Source organism: Thalassophryne amazonica, chromosome 8 (genome assembly GCF_902500255.1).
Source record: "Thalassophryne amazonica chromosome 8, fThaAma1.1, whole genome shotgun sequence".
NCBI lineage: Eukaryota > Metazoa > Chordata > Actinopteri > Batrachoidiformes > Batrachoididae > Thalassophryne > Thalassophryne amazonica.
Genome location: NC_047110.1, coordinates 6402415 through 6412321, shown reverse-complemented (window position 1 = coordinate 6412321; position 9907 = coordinate 6402415). Strand labels below are relative to the sequence as shown.

At 44.8% G+C, this 9907-nt stretch overlaps 1 non-coding gene across 1 annotated transcript; it reads left to right on the top strand.

Moving 5' to 3' along the window:
* Nucleotides 1–389: 389 nt before the first annotated feature.
* trnas-aga lies at nucleotides 390–471 on the top strand. The gene has a single exon. It is a non-coding gene; the product is annotated as a tRNA-Ser (tRNA).
* Nucleotides 472–9907: the final 9436 nt, after the last annotated feature.

Genomic DNA, 9907 nt, shown 5'->3' with positions numbered 1-9907 from the left:
GGGGGCCACTTTGGAAACCAGACTCTGTGTGTTATTACATTTAGAACTGAAGTTGCGTCAGAAAGGTAACCTGTTCTGAACTTGTGCCAAATCTCAATGCAGGTCTGTGATGGTCCAGAACAACGGAGGAGGGAAAAGACAGACACAAGTTAGAATTAAATGCTGTGAATGCTGAAAGTTGCATTTGGATAAACAAAGTAAATATAAAGATTTCCAAGAAAAATTGTTTTGGACTATTAACAATGTGTTGAAATGGTGTTATAGGAGCAAAAGTTAGTAACGTAACGTAATGACCACCAACCCAGGCTGTTTGTATTTTGTTTTTTTGAACAACCTTCTTTTGTTATTAAATGAGAATTCATTTGACCAAACTTCCTGTTTTCAGTCGTGTTGTTGTGGCCGAGTGGTTAAGGCGATGGATTAGAAATCCATTGGGTTCTACCCGCGCAGGTTCAAATTCTGCCAACAACGTGTGACTGTGAGAGTCCTGGTGTTTTGCTCCAGGTGGCAAGTTTGTGTCACTGGCTTGATCCCTCACAGTCACATGGGTTCTAAATGAAATTCCTCAAATGTTATGTCAACAAAATATGTCTGATTCTGCAAATCAGCTGAAAGTAATTTTTGTTTAAGGGGGATCTCAAACGTTATATGTTAGGTCTGTTTTGTTCCATATCACACTAGACAAATACCTCGTCTATGCACTTTGGTCTGTATCTGCTGGAACTGTTGGTATTCAGTTGTTGTGAGCACAGATGGTCTGAGCTTCAGCTCAGAGGTTCCTAGATTGAGCTTCAGCTCCTGAAGATCAGCTGCATCATCATTCAAGCTGAGACTCGACTCTTCACAGTTTATTCTAGTTTTGTATTTTTGATACAAACAGATTTTGGTAAATGCCACCTCTTGCACTGATTAAGGTATTTATGTCCTCCAGTAGGATGTACAAATGTAAATCAATAAATATGATCCATTAACCGATGCATTTTTATTGATTCATTTATAAGATGATGAATCTGATTTTTCACAAAGATTTACCCCAGTAATGATGGTGTGTTTTGCTCCCCTGAGTCTTGTCCATTGTTGTGGCCGCCGTCTGTGGCTTTAAAAAGTCCTAACACTTCCTAACACCTCAAAGCCGTTCTGAATAATGTGTGACATTGGCCAGTGTTTGTCAGCTCGCTGCTGATTGGATGGCTGCTGCAGCAGTGTTGTCAACTGTGTTCAAAACTTTTGACGCTCATTCATTCTGAACGGGGTCCAGCGATTTATTGAAAGATTTCGGTCAAGACAGAGACATTAACAGTAAGGGCCCTGGTCCCACTGGCGTTTAGGAGGATTTGCGTATGGATTGCGCACAAAATTGGCCCATATTTGCCAAACATCCGCAACATCCGTGTAACATGCCTGTATGAGTCGGCCGTCATCCGAACACGCCCGTGATCATCCGCAGAGGCACGAATGTCCGCAGCCAGGATTTTTGAGCTGTTCAAAAATCTGGATGCAGATGACATCCGCCTTACATACTCCATACATACTCGATTCATACTCACTCTATGCGCTGTATATCTGCCGTTAACCGCTGATATCCGCAACTGACGGGGATTTGCGGCTTGGCAGCGGACTGGGACAGTGTGTAAAACAGATATATTGTGTGCCCATCATGTCATTCTCAACACTGCATTTAATCTATTATTAGACTCAACTGGTTTCACTCAAAATGTAAATGAGCCCACCCACCACTTTAACCATACTTTAGATCTTGTTCTGACTTATGGTATGGAAATTGAAGACCTAACAGTATTCCCTGAAAACCCCCTTCTGTCTGATCATTTCTTAATAACATTTACATTTACTTTAATGGACTACCCAGCAGTGGGGAATAAGTTTCATTACAGTAGAAGTCTTTCAGAAAGCACTGTAACTAGGTTTAAGGATATGATTCCTTCTTTATGTTCTCCAGTGCCATATACCAACACAGTGCAGAGTAGCTACCTAAATTCTGTGAGTGAGATAGAGTATCTCGTCAATAGTTTTACATCCTCATTGAGCACAACTTTGGATGCTGTAGCTCCTCTGAAAAAGAGAGCCTTAAATCAGAAGTGCCTGACTCCGTGGTATAACTCACAAACTCGCAGCTTAAAGCAGATAACCTGTAAGTTGGACAGGAAATGACGTCTCACTAATTTAGAAGATCTTCACTTAGCCTGGAAAAAGAGTCTGTTGCTCTATAAAAAAGCCCCCCGTAAAGCTAGGACATCTTACTACTCATCACTAATTGAAGAAAATAAGAACAACCCCAGGTTTCTTTTCAGCACTGTAGCCAGGCTGACAAAGAGTCAGAGCTCTACTGAGCGGAGTATTCCTTTAACTTTAACTAGTAATGACTTCATGACTTTCTTTGCTAATAAAATTTTAACTATTAGAGAAAAAATTACTCATAACCATCCCAAAGGCATATTGTTATCTTTGGCTGCTTTCAGTAATGCTGGTATTTGGTTAGACTCTTTCTCTCCGATTGTTCTGTCTGAGTTATTTTCATTAGTTACTTCATCCAAACCATCAACATGTCTATTAGACCCCATTCCTACCAGGCTGCTCAAGGAAGCCCTACCATTAATTAATGCTTTGATCTTAAATATGATCTATCTTTATTAGTTGGCTATGTACCACAGGCTTTTAAGGTGGCAGTAATTAAACCATTACTTAAAAAGCCATCACTTGACCCATCTATCTTAGCTAATTATAGGCCAATCTCCAACCTTCCTTTTCTCTCAAAAAATCTTGAAAGGGTAGTTGTAAAACAGCTAACTGATCATCTGCAGAGGAATGGTCTATTTGAAGAGTTTCAGTCAGGATTTAGAATTCATCATAGTACAGAAACAGCATTAGTGAAGGTTACAAATGATCTTCTTATGGCCTCAGACAGTGGACTCATCTCTGTGCTTGTCCTATTAGACCTCAGTGCTGCTTTTGATACTGTTGACCATAAAATGTTATTACAGAGATTACAGCATGCCATAGGTATTAAAGGCACTGCGCTGCGGTGGTTTGAATCATAATCTAATAGATTACAATTTGTTCATGTAAATGGGGAGTCTTCTTCACAGACTAAGGTTAATTATGGAGTTCCACAAGGTTCTGTGCTAGGACCAATTTTATTCACTTTATACATGCTTCCCTTAGGCAGTATTATTAGAAAGCATTGCTTAAATTTTCATTGTTACGCAGATGATACCCAGCTTTATCTATCCATGAAGCCAGAGGACACACACCAATTAGTTAAACTGCAGGAATGTCTTACAGACATAAAGACATGGATGACCTCTAATTTCCTGCTTTTAAATTCAGATAAAACTGAAGTTATTGTACTTGGCCCCACAAATCGTATAAACATGGTGTCTCACCAGATCCTTACTCTGGATGGCATTACCCTGACCTCTAGTAATACTGTGAGAAATCTTGGAGTCATTTTTGATCAGGATATGTCCTTCAATGCGCATATTAAGCAAATATCTTTTTTGCATTTGCGCAATATCTCTAAAATTAGAAAGATCTTGTCTCAGAGTGATGCAAAAACAATTCATGAATGAAAAACTAATTCATGCACTTGTTTCCTCCAGGCTGGACTATTGTAATTCATTATTAACAGGTTGTCCTAAAAGTTCCCTGAAAAGCCTTCAGTTAATTCAAAATGCTGCAGCTAGAGTACTGACGGGGACTAGAAGAAGAGAGCATATTTCACCCATATTGGCCTCTCTTCATTGGCTTCCTGTTAATTCTAGAATAGAATTTAAAATTCTTCTTCTTACTTATAAGATTTTGAATAATCAGGTCCCATCTTATCTTAGGGACCTCGTAGTACCATATCACCCCAATAGAGCGCTTCGCTCTCAGACTGCAGGCTTACTTGTAGTTCCTAGGGTTTTTAAGAGTAGAATGGGAGGCAGAGCCTTCAGCTTTCAGGCTCCTCTCCTGTGGAACCAGCTCCCAATTCGGATCAGGGAGACAGACACCCTCTCTACTTTTAAGATTAGGCTTAAAACTTTCCTTTCTGCTAAAGCTTATAGTTAGGGCTGGATCAGGTGACCCTGAACCATCCCTTAGTTATGCTGCTATAGACGTAGACTGCTGGGGGGTTCCCATGATGCACTGAGTGTTTCTTTCTCTTTTTGCTCTGTATGCACCACTCTGCATTTAATCATTAGTGATTGATCTCTGCTCCCTTCCACAGCATGTCTTTTTCCTGATTCTCTCCCCTCAGCCCCAACCAGTCCCAGCAGAAGACTGCCCCTCCCTGAGCCTGGTTCTGCTGGAGGTTTCTTCCTGTTAAAAGGGAGTTTTTCCTTCCCACTGTCGCCAAGTGCTTGCTCACAGGGGGTTGTTTTGACCGTTGGGGTTTTCTGTAATTATTGTAAGGCTTTTGCCTTACAATATAAAGCACCTTGGGGCAACTGTTTGTTGTGATTTGGCGCTATATAAATAAAATTGATTTGATTTGTCCACATCACAAACTAAAATATGTTGTAGCGAATGCATACAAATTGGCCACGAATAAAGCGTTTTTATTACATCTGCTTTGCAGCTGATTTGTGGACAATCTGTGAATGCATAACAAACACGTCAAGTAAACCCAAAGTACCATATGTGGCAGAAAGCGACATACCTGCCAGTCAGTGCCGGTCCGGCTGTGTAGATCCACAAAGACATAGCTGCTGCAATCCAGGACTTGCTGTTTAGCCACAACTCACGCTGAAGTCTGTTTTCTGTGACACTCTCAAAAAAAAAAAAAAACACCGTCTCACACCCCGAGCGGCTTCCCCGCTCCCCAAACTCATGAACAGTTAACCCTCGCATGACAAAATGAACATTAACTCTGTGATCAACTTGTCCAAGTCCAGCAAATGCTCCAGAGGCTGTATTGTTGGTGTGAATAGTGATGCCGAAAGGAGCGAGTGCACTTCTTTTATGACCTCAATGCAGATACCGTGCACGTGCGTGATGCATTCATAATACACCTGTAATAGTGCCGTGATAATCTTAATGTGTCGGATCAGTTTCCTCACTACATGCGTTATATAACCGTGATTGTTCATCATATACAGTGAGGAAAATAAGTATTTTAACACCCTGTGATTTTGCAAGTTCTCATCTTAGGTGCATGTCCACTGTGAGAGACATAATCTAAAAAGAAAAATCCGGAAAACACAATGTATGATTTTTTTTATAATTTATTTGTATGTTACTGCTGCAAATAAGTATTTGAACACCTGTGAAAATCAATGTTAATATTTGGTACAGTAGCCTTTGTTTGCAATTACAGAGGTGAAACGTTTCCTGTACGTTTTCACCAGGTTTTCACACACTGCAGCAGGGATTTTGGTACACTCCTCCATACAGATCTTCTCCAAATCTTTCAGGTTTGGAGTTTCAGCTCCCTCCAAAGATTTTCTATTGAGTCTGGAGTCTGGAGTCTGGAGACTGGCCAGGCCACTCCAGGCCCCTCCTTAGTTGTCCTGGCTGTGTGTTTGGGGTCATTGTCATGCTGGAAGACCCAGCCATGACCCATCTTCAATGCTCTTATTGAGGGAAGGAGGTTTTTTGCCAAAATCTCGCAATACAAGACCCCATCCATCCTCCCTTCAACACGGTGCAGTCGTCCTGTCCCCTTTGCAGAAGAGCATGTGAACAGGTGTCTTTTATACAGGTAACAAGTTCAAACAGGAGCAATTAATACAGGTAAAGAGTGCAGAATAAGAGGGCTTCTTAAAGAAAAATTAACAGGTCTGTGTGAGCCAGAATTCTTGCTGGTTGGTAGGTGTTCAAATACTTATTTGCAGCAGTAACATACAAATAAATTATTTAAAAAATCATACATTGTGATTTCTGGATTTTTTTTTTTTAAGATTGTTTTAGACAGTGGACATGCACCTAAGATGAAAATTTCAGACCCCTCCATGATTTCTAAGTGGGAGAACTTGCAAAATCGCAGGGTGTTCAAATACTTATTTTCCTCACTGTATTCGCTATATATTATTAATATATCCATAATTCATACTGGGACATTTGTCATTTTTGGCCATTTTTGTTGCGGACGACAACGAACGCCCATAATTTGTGTACTCAATTCATGCGCAATTGATCCTTTCCCCAGTGGGACAGGGCCCCAACTCTTAATATAACACAATGCTAAAATACCCTCAGCCCTATGAGCACTGTTCTGTATAATTTGCAGTTGTTTAAATAATAGGTTCCAAAAAGTGAGTTTGCAGCTCGCAACCAGACTGTGACGTCACGGTGCAACTCTACTCTGATTGGCTGTCACCCCTGCCACTCAAAAACTAACGTTTGCTAAATGTCTTTTAAATCACTTCAGAGGTATTATTAGATTCTAAAAACAACATTTTCAGTTATAGAAGTGTTTATTTCTTGCTCGCTTTTAGATAGATAGAAAGATAGATAGATAAATACTTGATTAAGTATTGTGTGGCGTCCGTCGCTCTCATTCATACATATAAAAGTTACACAAGTTAAAAAATAAATTAATGAATAAAAACAGCACAGAGACAAATTAATAAATAAATAGTACAAAAACAGTATATAAAGTGCAACAAGTTACAGGAGTCAAGGCACCTGAGATTATGTTTAGGCAGTTATAATCCCCCATCTGCTGCCCCTTGCTGTTGTGGCTACATTATACAGCCTGATGGCCCGAGGGACAAAAGAGTTCTTCAGTCTGTCAGTGGAGCATTTGAAGGAGAGGAATCTGGAACTGAAGGCGCTCCCCTGCTTGGATATCACAGAGTTCAGGGGGTGGCTCTGATTGGACAGGACTGCACTCATCCTGGAGAGTGTTCTCCGCTCCAGCACCCTCTCCACAGGGTCCAGACACAGTCCCACCACAGAGCTTGCTTTTTAAATGAGCCGATTCAGCCTCAGAATGTCCTTCTTCCTCGCACCCCCCCCCCCCCCCCCCCAACACACCACAGCATAGAAAAGAACACTGGACACAATGGACTGATAGAACATGTACAATAACTTGGAGCAGACCCTGAAACTAGAAACTACATTCTACTCTGTCCCTTCTTATAGACAGCATTCATATTAGCTGCCCAGCTGCAGCCCAAGGTACCTATAGGTGGAAACCACCTCCACCTCGGATCTGTCGATTTATGATGGGCTGCAGAGAGGGTGGCGCCTGCCTGAAATCAGGCACCACTTCCTTTGTTTTGGTGGTGTTGAGCAGGAGCTTGTTTTGCTGGCACCATCCCACAAAGTCCTTCACCACACACCTATACTCCCCCTCTTCACCCCCCAATACACACCATAATTGCGGTGTCATCTGAGAACTTCTGCATGTGACATTTATCAGAGCTGTACTGAAAGTCCATAGTGTAGAGGGTGAAGAAGAGGGGTGAAAGCACCATGCCCTGAGGTGCTCCAGTGCTGCAGGTCAATGTAGAGGACCTACACCCCCACACTCGTACAAACTGTGGCCAGTTGGTCAGATAATCCAAAATGCAGAGCACGAGGTTGGGGTCCACAGCCATGATAAGTTTCTCCTGGAGAAGGCTGGGATGTATTGTATTAAAAGCACTGGAGAAGTCAAAGAAAAGCATCCTTACAATGCATCCCCCCACATCCAGGTATGTGAGGGCGCGGTGCAGGAGGAAGAGGACAGCGTCTTCAACACCCACCCTCTCCTGGTAAGCGAACTGGAGAGGGTCCCTCACTGCCTGCACTTGGGGTCGCACAAGCTGTTGTGTGGGCCGCCAGAAGAAGAGGTACTGCTGGCCCACCACCAGAGGGCGCCCTGCCTGAAGTGCGGACTTCAGGCACGAGAGGGCGCTGCCGCCATGGACACAGCCGGGGTTGACAGCTGTCACCCATCAACTCATGACAGCTGTCACCCATCACCACTTCATCAATCCACTCCATAAAAGCCGGACGTCATCTCCACCTCGCTGCCGAGATATCATCTACCTGTGAAGGTAATTTCTCTGCTGACTTAAACTTAAATAATAGTCTGAACTCTTTTGCAGCCATTTTCCTGTGGTGTGCCTTATCAGCTGGATTGCCGTTTGGTGTGAACAGCGACGGCTACGCTTCACACCCAATCCAGATAAGTGGTTTAACAGGAGCTGCACGAGTGTGTGATTAGAGGTGGAGGTGACTTTCCACCTTCTGACTGTTTTTGTTACTGGGTGTGCACACCCACATCTCCCTGTTTGTGCTCCTCGCCAGCAGTACCAGATCCGACAGTCGGGGACGGTGATCACCTGGGAATTCGGGACTTGGCGGCTCCAGTATTCACCGGGTTCTGTGGCGGTGGAAATCGTGTGGTCCCGGCTCTTCTCAGGACAGACGTCTTCTATCCTCGAGCCTGCCCACACGTCACCTTTGTGTATTGACTGCTATCAGATTCTGTGATTGTCTGTATAATCGTTGTGCACATTCACAACATTAAATTGTTACCTTTTGGCTCATCTATTGACCGTTCATTTGCGCCCCCTGTTGTGGGTCCGTGTCACTACACTTTCCCCAACAGGATATCTCGGCCAGCGTCATGGATCCCGAGGGGCGTCAACCATCTGTTGGACAGCCAATGGAAGAGCAGGGTGGACAGGCGTCGGCTGGAGGCGTGATTGGTGAGTTGCAGCACATCCTCACCGCCTTTACCGCTCGGATGGACCTGATGACCGAGCAACACATCATCCTTAATCGCAGGATGGAGGCTCTCACCGCACAGGTGGAAGCGCGCGCTCAGGGCGCTGCTGCAGCTCCTCCTCCTGCCGACCCGGTGCCGAATACAGACATTCCACTGGTCATTCAATGAACTCCCCCACCATCCCCTGAAGCATACATAAGCCCCCCAGAGCCGTAGGGAGGTTGTGTGGAGACGTGCGCGGACTTTCTTATGCAGTGTTCGCTCGTCTTTGCACAGCGTCCCGTGATGTACGCGTCTGACGCCAGTAAGGTGGCTTACGTGATTAATTTGCTTCGAGGTGAGGCACGCACTTGGGCTACAGCGCTTTGGGAACAAAGTTCACGGCTCCTTGCCTCTTATACTGGGTTTGTGAGGGAGCTCAGAACTGTTTTTGATCACCCTAACAGAGGCGAAACCGCGTCTACCGGGCTGCTGTCAATGAGACAGGGGTGCCAGAGCGCAGCCGAATATGCAGTCGACTTCTGCATCATGGCCGCGAGATCCGGCTGGAATATGACTGCGCTCCGCGCCGCCTTCATAAACGGACTGTCGTCGGTCCTGAAGGAGCACCTGGTGGCTAAGGAGGAACCGCGGGATTTGGCTGAGCTTATCGATTTGGTTATACGATTGGACAATCGGTTAGAAGAACGCCGACGAGAGCGAGGCGAAGGGCGTGGTCAGGCACAAGCCGTCCCTCTTCCTCCCGGGTCCGAAAGGGAGCCGTCTTCCCCACGCTCCATGGCCACAGCGCTCCGTGTGACTACAGCTCCCCCTGCTGACGATGCTAGGAACACGAGCAGGGCCACATTCAGACAGAGGAGGCTGGTCCGCGGGGAGTGCTTTGTCTGCGGCTCGAGTGAGCATCAGCAGAGAGACTGCCTCAAACGGTCAAAACACAAACGCCCGCCCTTAGAGACTGGGCTGAGGCCAGGTCAGAACATTCACGTGGGTCATACACATCTGTCAACACGACTCCCAGTTACAATCCTGAGCAGGGATTTAACCATTCAAGCCCCAGCACTGGTGGACACGGGGTCAGAAGGGAATCTGCTGGATAGCAGATGGGCAAGGGAGGTAGGGCTCCCTCTGGTGGCGCTTTCTTCGCCAGTGAAGGTGCGAGCACTAGATGGCACTCTTCTCCCTTTTATCACACACAAGACACTACCTGTAACCCTGGTAGTGTCTGGGAATCACCGGGAGGAGATT